This window comes from Nycticebus coucang, chromosome 2 (genome assembly GCF_027406575.1).
Source record: "Nycticebus coucang isolate mNycCou1 chromosome 2, mNycCou1.pri, whole genome shotgun sequence".
NCBI classification, from domain to species: Eukaryota; Metazoa; Chordata; class Mammalia; order Primates; family Lorisidae; genus Nycticebus; species Nycticebus coucang.
This window is the reverse complement of record NC_069781.1, coordinates 14,500,173-14,516,696: the sequence shown is the minus strand read 5'-3', so window position 1 is coordinate 14,516,696 and position 16,524 is coordinate 14,500,173. Positions and strand designations below refer to the sequence as shown.

General features: G+C 37.6%; 1 pseudogene; it reads left to right on the top strand.

Annotated features, from left to right (window-relative positions):
• Nucleotides 1-374: 374 nt before the first annotated feature.
• Nucleotides 375-1,410, top strand: LOC128575974 (olfactory receptor 1L4-like; annotated as a pseudogene).
• The last annotated feature ends 15,114 nt before the right edge of the window (nucleotides 1,411-16,524 follow it).

Sequence of the window (16,524 nt, the reverse complement as noted above, 5' to 3'; positions counted from 1 at the left end):
ACCACGTATATCAATAGCTTAACTCCCACTTATAACTCAGAGCTTACTTGTTTTCCCATTCATGAAATACTTTACATGGGATGACTTAGGCCTCTAGTTCCTATCAAGTTGCTGCTAATGGCATCATTTCATTCATTTTTAATGGCTAAGTGGCATTCCATGTTGTGTGTCTCTGTGCAGGGGTGCCTCTGTGTGTGTGTCTGCGTGCACACACATGTGTATACCACATTTTATTTATTCACTAAACAGTTGATGGGCATGTAGGTTAATTCTGTAACTTTGCAATTGTTAATTATGTGGTGATAAACATTCTCTCTGTATTTTCTTAAAGTAAATATTATTTTTAAAAGCATAGCAAATGCATACCACTAGGGTATTATTAGAAGCTTAAAGATAGAGAAGAAGCTGTCTTGATCAAATTGCCCTTCATATCTCTCCCACTGCTTCTCTAACCCTGTCCAGGAAGTCCAGGGACATGGAGTTAAAGAATTATAGCAGCAGCAGCACCTCTGGCTTCATCCTCTTGGGCCTCTCTTCCAACCCTCAGCTACAGAAACCTCTGTTTGCCATCTTCCTCATCATGTTCTTAGTCACTGTGGTGGGAAATGTGCTCATCATCCTGGCCATCCACTCAGACTCCAGGCTCCACACCCCGATGTACTTCTTCCTCAGCAACTTGTCTTTCATGGATATCTGCTTCACAACAGTCACAGTGTCCAAGATGCTTGTGCATTTCCTCTCAGAGACAAAGGCTATCTCCTATGTGGGTTGCCTGGTTCAGATGTACTTCTTCATGGCATTTGGAAACACTGACAGCTACCTCTGGCCTCCATGGACATTGACTGGCTGGTAGCCATCTGCAAACCTTTCCACTATAATGTAGTTATGAACCCAAGGCATTGCCTCCTCATGCTGTTGGGTTCTTGCACTATCTCCCACCTGCACTCCCTATTCCGAGTGGTACTCATGTCTCACCTGTCTTTCTGTGACTCCCACATCATTAAACACTTTTTCTGTGATACTCAGCCTGTGCTAAAGCTGTCCTGCTCTGACACATCCTCCAACCAGATTGTGGGCATGACTGAGACCCTAGCTGTCAACATGACCCCCTTCCTATGCATAATCTTCTCCTACGTGCAAATCATTGTCACTGTGCTCAGAATCCCCTCCACAGCCAGGAAGTGGAAGACTTTCTCTACCTGTGGCTCCCACCTCACTGTGGTGGTCCTGTTCTATGGCAGTGTCATCTATGTTTATTTTAGGCCCCTGTCCATGTACTCAGTGGTGAAGGACCGAGTAGCCACAGTTATGTACACAGTATTAACTCCTATGCTGAACCCTTTCATCTATAGCTTGAGGAACAAAGATATGAAGAAGGGTTTGAAAAAATTAAGGAACAGATTTCACTAATAGGGGCAGTGCCTATGGCTCAAAGGAGTAGGGCTCTGGCCCCACATACCAGAGGTGGCAGGTTCAAACCTGACCTCAGCCAAAAACTGCAAAAAAATAAAAAATAAAAAGACTTCATTCATAGAAAGAACAAAATGATGGAATATTGTAATTGGGAGATGACCTAAATGATTATCAGTTTATCATTCCTTCCTAACCAATTTTCACATGGCACCCAAAATGGTCATAAGAAGTAGTATTGAATACCAGTAAAAACTTTGGCTGGGAACAAAACACTTGGTTTCTATCAATGATATTAACCCGGGGGGGTACCTGTGGCTTAGTAAGTAAGGCACCACCTATATAACAAGGATGGTGGGTTCAAAGCCGGCCCCTGCCAAACTGCAACAAAAAAATAGCCGGGCATTGTGGCGGGTGCCTGTAGTCCCAGCTACTCGGGAGGCTGAGGCAAGAGAATCACCTAAGCCCAAGAGCAGGAGGTTGCTGCGAGCTGTGACAGTACAGCACTCTACAGAGGGTGACAAAGTGAGACTCTTTCTCTCAAAAAAATTATATTAACCAAATACACATTGAATCCTAGGCTAGGTACTGGTAGGAATCCTGATTTCAGGAATACCATTTCTACCTTCTTCAATATACTGGCAAATCTATAGAAAGCTAAAGCTATCTCCAAGTAACTTCTATAAGTCTAACAATCATCCACAGTCAGGGAGTGATAAATCCTGTTAATTTTCAGAAAGAAACAAAATGGGTTTAATAGGTAATTGGGTAAGATCTCTTGGAAAAATGACCTGAGGTCATCTTGCAGAATGCACTGACTTTTAACAGATGAAGTTTCAAAAGGACATGGGCAGAACATTTCAAATAGTGGAAACCACCTAAGCATATAGAGGCAATAAACACTTCAATGTGGTTGAGGAACAGTGAAATGTTTTATGAGACTTGTTCAACTTGAAGGTAAGGAAAATAAAGCTGTAAAGATTGAGGAGTCTATGGGGAAGATTTACTCTCCCCACCAAAACTGAAATGTCACAAGAGTGTGAATACTCAGTACCAAACACCTCTTCCCTTCCCTCTTAATTTCTCCTTTCTCCAAATGCCTAGCATCCTCACTAAGCTCTCTTTTATATCCTGTAAAAAGTAAGTATATCAGTCAGGAAAATCTTGGTTGTGCTATGGAGACAACAGCCTCAAAATCTTAGGACCTTAAAACCAAAGGTTTATTTCTCATGACATTGCATGTCCACCACAGAAAAGTGTAAGAGTACCGCTCACTTTAAATACTTAGCAACCCAAGACTATGGAGCAGTCATCATTGAAACCATTCTGTCAGAAACAGAAAGGCTCTTAAATATGTTTTGTTTTCTTTTTTTGAGACAGTTTCACTATGTTGCCCTCAGTAGAGTGTCATAGCATCACAGCTCATAGCAACCTCTAACTCTTGGGCTCAAGCGCCTGCAACAACACCCGGCTATTTTTTGGTTGCAGTTGTGATTGCTGTTTAGTGGGCCCGGGCCAGGCTCAAACCTACCAGCCTCAGTGTATATGGCCGGCACTCTACTCACTGAGCTACGAGTGCTTAGCCAACTTTTAAATATTTCACATTGGCAGCTCAATACTTTGTCCACAAGTGACCCTCACCTCTTCTGACCAAAAGTCATTGGCCAAAACTAATTGCATGATCCCATCCAAACACATGCACACTGCAGCCATGTGCCTCTAAATGGATATCCAGAAGAATTTGGTGAACAGCAGTAATGACTACTATGCAAGTATATTAACACACAAACATATCAGTGTCAATTAGTTGCTTATCAATCATCCTGGATTAAGCTATTGTCGATAGTGATAGTAATATAAGATTTATACTCCATCCTCGGAAGCCTTCTGCTTCAGTAATTTCATCAAGTTCATCAACCACCAGCTCTTCCAGCTCACAAGCTCATTAATAGCAGAACTTAAAGTTCAATAAAAGTTTTTGGTCTTAAAGATATAGCAAAAGGTATGTGAGAGTCTAATAGAACACAGGAACACCTTAGCTATGACCTCCAGCTCCCTGCCATTGCTTTTACTAGGTCCTTCTAGTTATAAAGAAGTAACCAGAAAATCAGAAAAGAAGCCCAATGCAGCCATCATTCACCACTGTCTTCCAGTGATCACCTGGTTTGGTTCTAAGAATACTCACCTTTTTATTTCTGACCTCACACTGCTTTCATCTCTATAGTTCTTTTTCTTAAAAAACGTGTGGCAACAAATTCATAAAATATCTTTTATAAATAATCATACTGATTCTATCAAAAGTTCAAACTAAAAGGGAATTCTAGATAACAAGTAATCATGATAGTACATTTTGGAAGGAAAGAGTTCCCAGTCTGGCCCTCAAGTAAGTCCTAAACATCTCAATGAAAGTAAAAGTGTTTTCTCTGTTAGATTATGAAGCCAATTCTTATATGACATCCTGTTATTCTTCCAAAGATGTAAGTTGCAGTGGGCAACTTTAGGATTACTTTTGCTTTCCTAACAAGAGAGAATGGAAGTCAACCTGGAAAGTTGCTAATTAGGATTAGTAAGAGGAAAGAAATATCTGATGAAGGTGGATATGATCACACTGGGGGAATCTAATCAGGCCTCTGGACATCTTACCACATTTGATGGAATGTTGCTACATAGCCCTTGAGAGTAGACCAGGAATCTCTTTGTCAGCTCCCTCTTTCACTATGTGTTAATCCATTTTGCATTGCTATAAAGGAAATACCTACAAGTAATAAAAAAGAGATTTATTTGGCTCATGGTTCTGCAGAATGTACAAAAAGCATTGTGCCAGCTCCTGCTTCTGGTGAAAGGTTCAGGGAGCTTCTAATCAAGGAGAAGATGAAGAGAGAACAGTTGTGTCCCTTCAAGCAAAGGGTGGAGGTGGTGCTAGACTCTTTCAAACAACTATCTCCCGTGGAAGTGATAACGTCTAGAAAGAATGTGTAGGATGTAAACTGAGGCGAACCTAGGGAAGAGTACAGAGTAGTTTTGGCATTGAATAGTTTGAGAAACCATTTTCAAAGGGTAATTAAAAGGGACAGTAGTAAATATTTTTTTCCAATGGATTAACTGTGCTTTTCTTTAAAGAAAAGTAGTAAATATTTTTAAAGGAAATTTCAAGAGGCAGGAGCTATTAAACAGTATCAAAATATGATGAGAATTTAAGCAAACTAAACCTAAATACTGTCCATTAGCTTTCGTGACATGGTGGCCATTGATGACCTTGGTGAATGTTCAATGGAGAAATGGAAAAGGGGCCAGATGGCACCTGAAATGAGGGGTGGTGCCTGTGGCTCAAAGGAGTAGGGTGCTTGCCCCATATGCCAGAGGTGGTGGGTTCAAACCCAGCCCCAGCCAAAAACTGCAAAAGAAAAAAAATGAGGTGAGAATGTTGAGAAGTGATTATAATTCATGTCAATGTTATTCCACTGTCTTAAGCTTACATTGTTCCTGAAGAGAAATCAGCCATAACTCTTACTTTCATCCCTCTTATAGATAAATTGTCTTTTTTTCTCTGGCTTATTTTATTTTTGGAACTTAGTCATTTGACTATAGTTTAGCTATCTATGGATTTCTCTGCATTTATTTTGCTTAGGATTTATTGAGCCTCTTAGATCTATGTATAAGTATTTTTCTTCATGTTTGAAAAAAATTTTTATTCTCAACTTTTCTGCTAATAACATGCTGTTTTGGTTGCTAAACTATTGTAGTATAGGTTAAAGTCTCTTAAAGTGAGCCTCCAGATTTGCTTCTTTTGCTGGAGGTTGCTTTGGCTATTCAGGCTCATTTCTGGTTCCAAATGAAGCATAGAATTATTTTTTCTAGATCTGCTAAAAATAACATTGGCATTTTGATGGGGATGCATTGAACCTGTAAATCACTTTAGGAAATATGAACAACTAAGATCTTACAAGCCAGTAGGGATTGGGGCCCCATTTTGACTTTTTCTAAACAGAACAATAGCAAGACTAGAAATTGGTATCCTATAAAACTAAATTTCTTACCTGAGAGAGAAAGTTTTTCTGATAAGCAAACACTGAGGGAATTTGCCAAGACCACAGGATAGTACTCAGATTAGCATTATACATCAATCAGCACAACAGACACCCAACAGTGTAAAATCACCTAAAATCTAAAGGACAGAACCCATATAAAATAAGAACTCAAGAGGTAAAATGAACCAATAAAGTTCTAAACAACAGGATGAACAGAAATCTACCCCATCTATCAATTCTTTCAATAAATGTGAATTGATTGAACTCCCTTCTCAAGAGACATAGGCTAGCTGAACGAATAAGATAAATATAAGCCAGGTATCTGTTGTCTACAAGAAATTCATCTAATCCACAAGACACATTCAGACTCAAAGGAAGGGATGGAAAACAAAATTCTATGCAAATCCAAACCAAAACAAAGCTTGTGTAGATAACAGATAACACAGATTCTCATATCAGATAACACAGATTTCAAAGCAAAAAAAGAAAAAGAAAGAAAGACAAAGATGGTTATTATATAATGGTAAAAGAACCAATTCAACAAGAAGACATAATCTTAAATAATGAAGCACCTAACATAGGTGCACAGATTCGTAAAGCAAACCCTCCTAGATCTAAACAAAATGATAAACAACAACATTGTAATAGTCAGGGACTTCAATGCCCCACTGACAGACTTGGACAGATGCTCTAACCAAACAATAAACACTAGAATTAAATGGGACTCTAGAGGAAAGGGACCTAGAAGACATTTAGAGAACATTCTACTCAAAATCCATTGAATATACATTCTTCTCAGCAGCAAATGGAACATTCTGTAACACTGATCAAATCTTAGACCATAAAAAATGTCTCAAATTAAAAAAATAGAAGTTGTAGCATGTATTTTCCCATATCTAAGTGGAATAAAATTAGAAATCAATTTCAACAGAAACACTTAATTCTACACAAACCCATGGAAATTAAACAACCTACAGTGGAACAATTATTGTGTCAAGGAGGAACTTAACATGGAAATAAAAAGATTCCTTGACTAAATGACAAAGGGGACACAAATTACCAAAATCTGTGGGATTCAGCAAAAGCAATCCTAAGAGGAAAATGCATAGCCTTATATTCCTACATCAAAAAGATAGAAAGGGCTGGGCACAGTAGCTCACACCTGTAATACTAGCACTCTGGGAGGACAAGGTGGGTGGATTGCCTGAGTTCACAGGTTGAGACCAGCCTGAGGAAGAGTGAGATCCCATCTCTAAAAAATAGCTGGGCATTGTTGCAGGCACCTGTAGTCCCAGCTATGCAGGAGGCTGAGGCAAGAGAATCACTTGAGCCCAAGAGTTTGAGGTTGCTGTGAGCTATGATGCCATAGCACTCTAAGGCTGGTGACCAAGTGAGACTCAGTCTGGGAAAAAAAAAAAAAAAAGGAAAGAAAGAAATATCACTCCTGGTCACTCAGCCTGTTCTTTATTTATGCTTTCCCCTTTTCCAGAGCTTGAATTAAATAGCTTTTTAAAATAAAAAAAAAAGAAAGAAATATCACAAATACATAATCTAATGAATCATCTTAGGGGACTAGAAAAGGAAGAAAAAAAACAAACCCAGAAGAAGAAAAGAAATAACTAAGGTCAGAACAGAACTAAAGGAAATCAAAACAAAAAAATACAGAATATTAATCAATCAAAAAGGTGTTTCCTTAAAAATATAAACAAAATTGATAGACCTTTTGCTAGATTAATCAGAAATAGAAAAAGACCCTAATAAGCTCAATCAGAAATGAAAAAGGAGACATTACAACTGACACCACAGAAATACAAAATGTCATCTGTGAATATTGTGAAAATTTCTATGCACATAAACTCAAAAACATTGAGAAAATGAACAAATTCCTGAAAACACACACACTCCAAAGACTCATTCAGGAAGAGTAGAGCTCCTGAACAGACCAATAATGAGCAATGAAATTGAAGCAGCAATTTAAAAAATCTTCTAACAAAAAGTTCTAGACCATCCAAATTTTATCAGACCTACAGAGAAGCACTGGCATCCATACCACAGAAATTATTTCATAACATTAAGAGGAAAGGAATCCTCCCTAACTCATTCTATGAAGCCAGTTTCACCTTAATACCAAAGCCAGTAAAGAACACAACAAAAGAAAACCACAGACCAATATCCCTTATGAAGACAGATGCAAAAATCCTCCATAAAATTCTAGTAAACCTAATTTAGAAGCACATCAAAAAAAAAAAATTACTGCAACCAAATGCAACCAGGGATGCAAGGATGGTTCAACATACATAAATCTATTAATGTGATTCACCACATAAACAGAAGCAAAAACAAAGATCATATAATTATCTCAACAAGAGCAGACAAAGCATTAAACACAATTCAGCACCTTTCAAGATAAAAAACTCTGAAAATAGGCATAGCTAGAACATATCTCAAAATTTGAAAAGCTATATTCAGCAAACCCACAATCAACATCATACTGAACGGGGAAAAGTTGCAAGCACTTAGAACTGGAACAAAGCAAGGAGGTCCACTGTCACTACTTCTATTCAACATAGTGCTAGAAGTCCTAGCCAAAGCAATCAGGCAAGAGAAGGAAATTGGGGTATCCAAATGAGGTCACTCTTTGGTGATAATCATAGATCTAGAAATTTCCAAAGAGTCCACCAGGAGACTCCTACAATCAATAAACTCAGCAGTCTCAGGACAAATCACTACCATTCCTAAACACCAACAACATTCAAACTAAGAATCAAGTCAATGACTCTATACCTTTCACAACAGCTACAAAGCAAAAAAAACACCTAATAATATATTTAACCAAGGAGGTAAAAGATCTCTACAAAGACAACCACCAATCACTGAGGAAGAAAATTTCAGATGATGTAAATAAATGGAAAAACATATCATTCTCAGGGATTGGCAGATGTTCCAATTTAGAATTAACTTTGTTAGTTTTACTTCACAAAAAAAATTAAAAAGAAATTCTGTGTATAATACATGATTAATGTGTCAGACACTTCCATAGCTCCAGTCACAGCAATGTGAGACTTTGGGCAATTTCTTTAATAAGTCTAAGTAAGCCCAGTTACCTCGTTTATTAAAAAAAACACAATGCGGATGGTGCCTGCTGCTCAGTTGGGTAGGGTGCCAGCCACATACACGAAGGCTTGCAGGTTCAAACCTAGCCTGGGCCAGCTAAAACAACAATGACAACTGCAACCAAAAGATAGCCAGACATTGTGGCAGGCGCCTGTAGTCCCTGCTACTTGGGAGGCTAAGGCAAGAGAATCTCTTGAGCCCAAGAGTTTGAAGTGGCTGTGAGCTGTGACACCATGGCACTCTACCCAGGGTGACAACTTGAGACTCTGTCCCAAACACACACACACACGCTGCATATAAAATGCTATATGAGCTTGCAATAAATGGTTATTATTTATTATGTGAACATATTCTCACCCTTAAGCTTATTTAATTCTCTAGGTAACCCTGTCTGGCATACCTGTATTACTAAACCCATGTTATAGATGAGAAATCTAATCCCGGGACAGCCTCAGGCCCTAGCCTCCTCTCTATTTACTTCAATCTCTTTCAAAAATCACAGGCATAACAAGCCCCTAATTACCAGATATTTGAAGAAATTGTCACTCTGGAATCCTAAGGTCCTACCATCTTTACTCTTCTCCCAAGCCTCCCTTCTAATGAGCTCCCAGGAGTGATGGGTGGAAAGACTGACTGTGTCCTTGGGGTAAGGTTACATGAAGGGCAATCATCTCCTTCCAAATCCATACTCCTTCCTCATCTTTTGGTGATATCTTAAGGGGCCAGTGAAAATAGCTGGAGATGGGAGAAAGCCTCATTTTCCTGATGTCTGGGACTGCATTTAAAGATCACTATCCTAAAGGAAGAGAGGAAAGTGGCTGAGATGACAATTCACATATAAGTCCCAGAGTAAAGCAAATCCTGTCACCTCCTACACTGAGCCTGAGCCCTTTCTTCCTCTCCTAATGTGAGAACTCTGCCTTTCTCCCCATACTATCATCCCTCACCTAATCACCAAGGCCAAAGAAGCTGAGGAGAAGATGCCAGGACCCCCAAATTGCCACCCTGGAGGTCATCATCCCTTTTCTGAGTAAGTAGCTATTATCTTCAATTCTACCACTACACCCAATTCCAGCAATCCTGGAGTGTTAGAAACTGAGAAATTATTTTGTATACCATCCTCGTTTTACAAGAATGAAATCTGACATTCAGCATGGCTAATATTACAAATCAAGTCATCTGCCTATAGTTTCTAAACTTTAAGAATTCTGACTAAACTTCCAATGCCACAATCTCTGTATCCTTTACTTTCTCCTTCTCCATTCACATAACATGGGAAGGATTTGTTATTGGTAGGTAAGACCCCAAAGGAAAAGGGGGTCTGCCCTTTGGAAGAGACAAGTGTATCTTCCCTTATGCTGAGAAGTAGAACCCAGCTGGGCTCCTGGTTGGCCCTAAAGCCAGTAAGGTTGAGGAAAGTTCCAGATTCTATGGCCTCACTCCAGCATCTGAATACCTTCAGAGCAGCATGGACCATAAACTGGTACATGAGACTAAGGAGAGAGAAAACTCCTGGTAAGGCTAGGTCATCATACCACTTCCATTGGCAACTTAGTTTGCAGTAGTGAGTAAATCAAACTCTCTCTGGGCCTCAATTTTTCCCTATGGAAAGTATGTTATTTTCAGTTACATCATCATATTACTTATTATGCAGTCATTCAATGTACAAAACACACAAGTAGCAGAATTTCTCTGATTGATGAAGAGACCTACAGAGCCTCCCATTCAGCATTCCTCTCAGCCCAAGACTCTCAGGGAAGCCTAGTTTGGAAACATTTGAAATGAATAAATTCTAAGATTACTTTCATCTCCAACAATTTAGGATTTTACAAGTGTCATTATGTCCCCCAGGAATTTAAATTCTAAAAGGAGATACTTGACAATTGCACAGGGAGATTAAGCAGTAGCTTTAAAAAGGTGAACATATTCTTCTAAGTATCTCAATAATGGAAGAAAAAGTATCCAATGTACTCAGTACTTCTATGAAACCAATTTATATTTACTCACGCTTTCCTACGAAAGAGAGATCACAAATATAGCCCAGGATGAAGGAGAGAAGTGGAATGGGAAGGGAGGGGAGGGGGGAAATTTGACTGGGGGGGGTAAATCGTGGGACCACACCTTTATGGAGCATATTGCAAGGGTACAAGTCAGATCTATCAAGTATAGAACATAACTGTCTTAACACAATAATCAAGTTAAATGAGGTATAAGCTATATTAATTAGTTTGATGTAAGCACTCCAAATTGTATAAAAAAAACACATTGTACCCCACATATGCATAAATGTATTTATGATTTATGTGTATATGACTTCATAAAAAAATAAATAATTAATTAAGAGGTGACTGTACATCTGTAGATAGTGGGATGATTGATTACTATATTCTGTAGGTACGGATCAGAAGACGCTGGGGAATTTCACCCAGAAAAGGTGACTGGGGAGATAGTTGCTGTTTGCAAACAACAGAATGGCTGGCTATTCTTACTGGGTTCTCAATGCCTAGGTTACCTCCTGGCACTCGGTAAAAGTTTGTTGAGTGAATTTTAAATCAATCAGTCAACCCATAAAAGAAAAGCATAACTAATATCACTGGCAAAGTGTGAAGTTACCTCTCAGTACTGCTAGGCTTAATAGAATCCTTGGTTGAATCCTCTTGAATTTTAATGCAGGATAAATAGACTTATCCAATAGTGATTACAAAGGGTCAAACAGTTCAATTTAGCAGACTGTGCTTCCTTTACTAGAAATATTTCAGCTGGATAACCTGGCATCTGTGTTCCTGATGGAAACTCCCAAAGTAAAGCAAATGAGAACTCTGCCTTTCTCCCCATACCCCTCATCCCTCTCTAATCACCAAGGCCAAAGAAGCTGAAGAAAAGATGCCTGGAGCCCCAAATTTCCACCCTGGAGGTCATCCTCCCTCTTCTGAGTAAGTAGCTCTTAGCTTCAATTCCATCACTACACCCAAGTCCAGTAATCCTGGAGTGTGTGTAACCTGACGTCTGTGTTCCTGGTGAGAACATTCTGGGAACAGAATGAAAAAGAAACCCCCTATGTTTTATTTAAGAATTGAGATTCTTTTTCTTATTCCTAGACTTCATATGCAAAGGGCTGACCCAGGCAATGGCATATTGCCAACACTGGGCCACTTTTCCTTTTATTTGTTTGCTTCCTCACTCACTTGTGAACTTGTATTCATTCCCCACTCCTATTACCCTCCCCGATTCTAATCTAATAGGATTCTAATGTTTGACTTTGTATATAAATACGCTTATTTCTTTGTTTTTAGTGTACATAAATCATCTCTTATAATATCACAGACCTCATTCGTTTCTTACCCTACTTACTCAGATTATGTTTTTAAAATCTATTCCTGTTGCTCTGAGTAATTCTAGTTAATTGTTTCTTACTTTTATTTTGATAGATTTAGGAGTACAAGTGGAATTCCATTACACGTATATATTGTGTAGTAGTGAAGTCTAGGCTTTTGGTGTACCCATGTAAATAGCCCCACAGTGTGCCTCTTGTCATATTTGTTAGCCCAGTGAGGGACATCCATATTGCTTCAAACTCCACACCACTGCAAATGACAGTGAAAAAAACATCTTCACCCATGAACTTTTATATAATAGTATGAGTATCTGGGAAATGTACACATCTAGCAACAAGATTATTGAGTTATAGAATTTACTTGACTAAATCATGCCAGTTTGCTTTTTAGAGTATTACACCTGCCTACATTCCCAGCAGCAGAGCCCAAAGATTTCAATGCCCTACATTCCTAGCAACAATTGCCCTTATTACTCTTTCTAATGTTTGCCAGGCTAACAAATGTAAAGCAAAATATTGTTTACTTTTTCAGCTCTCTGATAACCAATGAATTTGAGCATATCTTTACATGCTCGTTCACCTTTTGGCTTTCTTGCACAGTTTTTGGCATTTTTTTAAAAGTTAGGAGTTTTGTTTAAGAAGCTTTTCCCCTTCTAACTCATAGATGTTCTCCTATAGTTTTTTCCCATTTATTTTGTAGTTTCATGGACCACAGGTAAGACCATAATTCATCTGGATTACAGCTTTATATACTATGATGTTATATAGCAATTCACTTTGATTATCTTTGATCTAATGAGCCAGTTTTTTTTAACGTGCCAAATCATTCCATCCCTTCCCCCCTGGCTTTTAGTGCCACCATGTTTCTGATTAAGTTCTTATATAAATGATGATCTCTCTTTGATATACATGTTTTCTAGTCTTTTCCATTTGTGTGTTCTTGGATCAAACCCACACTCTTTTATATTATTGTTAACTTATAATTTTTTTTAATATATTAAGGGGGTACAGATGTTACCGTTACATGGCTTGAGTCAGGGTTATTAATGTGCCCATTGCCTGAATATGTTCATTATACCTGCTAGGTGAATTTTTGCCCATCTCCTCCTCCACTTTTCCCCTGCTTGATTTCCGATGACTTTTACTTCCCTCTGTGTACTTGTGTGATCTTTGGTTAGTTCCAATTGCCCATCAATTTATGAGTGAATTAACAAAATGAGGTATATGTATCCCTTGGAAATTCAGCCATAAGAAGGGAAGAATTAATACCATATGTAGCAATTTAGAACTAGAGACCATTTTTTATTTTTTTGCCATTTTCTTTCTTTTTTTTTCTTTCTCAGTATATTTTATTTTTTTTATTGTTAAATCATAGCTATGCACATTAGTGCAATCAAGAGGTACAATGTGCTGGTTTCGTATACAATCCAAAATATTCTCATCAAACTGTTCAAAGTAGTCTTCATGGCATTTTCTTAGTTATTGTATGCAGACATTTGTATTCTGCATTTAGTAAGTTTTGCCTGTACCCATTCTAAGATGCACCATAGGTGTGGCCCCACTCATAACCCTCCCTCCACCCTTACCTCCCCCTTCCTTGGCCCTTTCCCCATATTCTTGTGCTATGGTTGGGTTATAGCCTTCATGTGAAATCTATAAATTAGCTTCATAATAGGGCTGAGTACGTTGGATACTTTTTCTTCCATTCCTGAGATACTTTGCTAAGAAGAATATGTTCCAGCTCCATCCATGTAAACATGAAAGAGGTAAAGTCTCCATCTTTCTTTAAGCCTGCATAATTGGAGACCATTATCTTAAGCAAAATATCTCAAGAAATATAGTATACCACCCGTATACTCTAATAACTTTTATTGTTTTTAATCTCTTAAAAGACAGGCACCTCATGGCCTTAGGTCTTTTATTACTGTCTTGCATAAATATACCTTCTGACTAATTTTTTATCTTTAGGAATTTTATCCCTATTTTTCTTTTTACTGTATTACATTGTTTATTGTATTATAAAATAATTTCCCAAAACCTGATTTTTTCTCTTTCTTTTTTGCTTTACCATATTTTCCTTTAACTGTATTTATATCTGTCATTCAGTTTATGTTCTGCTACCTATTTTGCGTTATCTTTCCACCTCTTACTCTTTCTTTTAAAAACATCTGAGTCTCCCACATATTAATCTGAAATTAATAATAATAATAATAAATAGAAATTAAAACATCTGAGTTCTCCCACTTGTAAGACTAGTAGGGAGATTTTTTTGGTTTTGTTTATTGAGTTCCTTTTAGATTTGGGTTATTAGTACTTTGTCAGATGAATAGTTTGCACATATTTTCTCCCTTTCAATAAGTTATCTCTTAACTCTGTTGCTTATTTCCTTTGCTGTGCAAAAGCTCCATAGTTTAATAGAGTCCCATTTTTCTATCTTTGTTTTTATTGCCTGTCCTTTTGAGATCATAGCCATAAAAAAACCTTTGCCTAAACCAATGGCTTGCATCCCTATATTTACTTCTAGCAGATTTAAAATTTCAGGTGTTACTTTTAAGCCTTTAATCCATTTAGAGTTGGCTTTTGTATATGGTGAGAGATAGGGATCTAGTTTCATTCTTCTCTATGTGAATATCCAGTTTTCCTAGTATAATTTTTTGAAGAAACTATCCTTTTTTCCATGTTCTTGGAGCTTTATCAAAAATCGGTTGGCTGTGGGCGGCACTTGTGGCTCAAAGGAGTAGGGCACCGGCCCTATTTGCCAGAAGTGGTGGTGGATTCAAACCCAGCACCGGCCAAAAACTGCAAAAAAAAAAAAAAAAAAAAAAATTCAGTTGGCTATAAACGTGGATTTATTTCTGAGTTATCTATTCTGTTCCATTGGTTTGTGCATGTCTGTCTGTTTGACAGCACAATGCTATTTTGGTTACTAAAGTGCTGAAATACACACACACACATATATATATATATATTTTTTTTTTTTTTTTTTTTTTTTTGCTGAGGTATATTTTGAAGTCAGGTGGTGTTGTATCTCCAACTTTGTGCTTTTTGCTTAGGATTGCTTTGGCTATTTGGAGCCTCCATGGTTCCAGTGAAATTTAGTATTGTTTTTTCTGTTTCTATTTTCTTTGTGTTTTGATAGGGATTGTGTTGAATCTGTAGGTCACTTTCAGTAGTACAGTCATTTTAACAATATTAATTCTTCCAATCCATGGTCATACAATGTCTTTCCTTTTGTGGAGTGTCCTCTTCAATTTCTTTCACTAGTGATTAATAGAGATCTTTTACCTCCTTGAATAAAAATATATTCCTAGATATTTTTATCACTTTGGTTAATGGGATTTCTTTCCTTATTTCTTTTTTTACCTAGTTCATTATTGGTGTACAGAAATACTATGGATTATTAGGTATTGATGTGTATCAATTTTGCTGATATTGTTTACCAGTTCTGAGGGGTTTTAGTGGCGTCTTAAGGTTTTTTTCTATATATAACATCAGTTTATATGCAAACATAGAAAACATGACTTACTCCTTTCCAATTTAGAGACATAAGTATTGTGGCCTAGCATATATATGGGCAGTCCTAAATAATGTTCTGTGTGCTATTGAAAGGAACATGAATTCTATAGCTGTTATATAAAATTTTCTTTAAATATCAGTTAAATCCAATGTTTTCATTGTTGATTTCTATCTAGATGATCAATCCCAATCCTGAGAGTGGAATGTTGAAGTTCCCAACTATTACTATATTGAAGCCTATTTCTCCCATTATATCTATTAATATTTGCTTTATATACCTGAGTGCTCCAGGATTTCTACATACACACAGAGTTGTTAAATCCTCTTGTTGAAGTGATATCCTTATTATATAATGACCTTCTTTGTCTCTCTTTTATCACTTTTCCCTTAAAGTATGTTTTATATGATTAGTATAGCTACTCCTGCTCACCTTTGGTTTCTGTTTGTGTGAAATATCTTTTTTCCATCCCTTCAGTCTCAGTTCTTTACAAATGAGTTGAGTTTCTGGTAGGCAGCATATAGTTGGATGTTGATTTTGTTTCCATTTAGCTAGTCTGTATCTTTTCATTGAGAAACTTATTTATATTCAAGGTTATCACTGATAGATGGGAACCTAATCCTATCAATTTATTACCTGTTGGGTATATACCCTTTGTTCCTTCCTTCCTCTTTTCCTATTTATCACTGAAGTCTCGTGGTTTCATGTGGTGATAAAGTTTCATTTTTTTTTTTATTGTTGGGGATTCATTGAGGGTACACTGATTGAATTTGTTAGGTAAATTCCCTCTTACAATCATGTCTTGCCCCCAAAACGTGTGGTACACACCAAGGTCCCACCCACCTTCTTCCTTCCCTCTATCTGTTCTTCCTTTCCCCACCCCTCCCTCCTTCTTTCTGTCTCTGCTCTCCTCTTCCCCCACCCCCACCATGCCCTTAATTATCCTCATATCAAAATTGAGTACATAGGATTCATGCTTCTCCATTCTTGTGAAGCTTTACTAAGAATAATGTGTTCCACTTCCATCCAGGTTAATACAAAGGATGTACAGTCTCCATTTTTTTTAATGGCTGAATAGTATTCCATGGTGTACACATACCACAGCTTGTTAATCCATTCTTGGG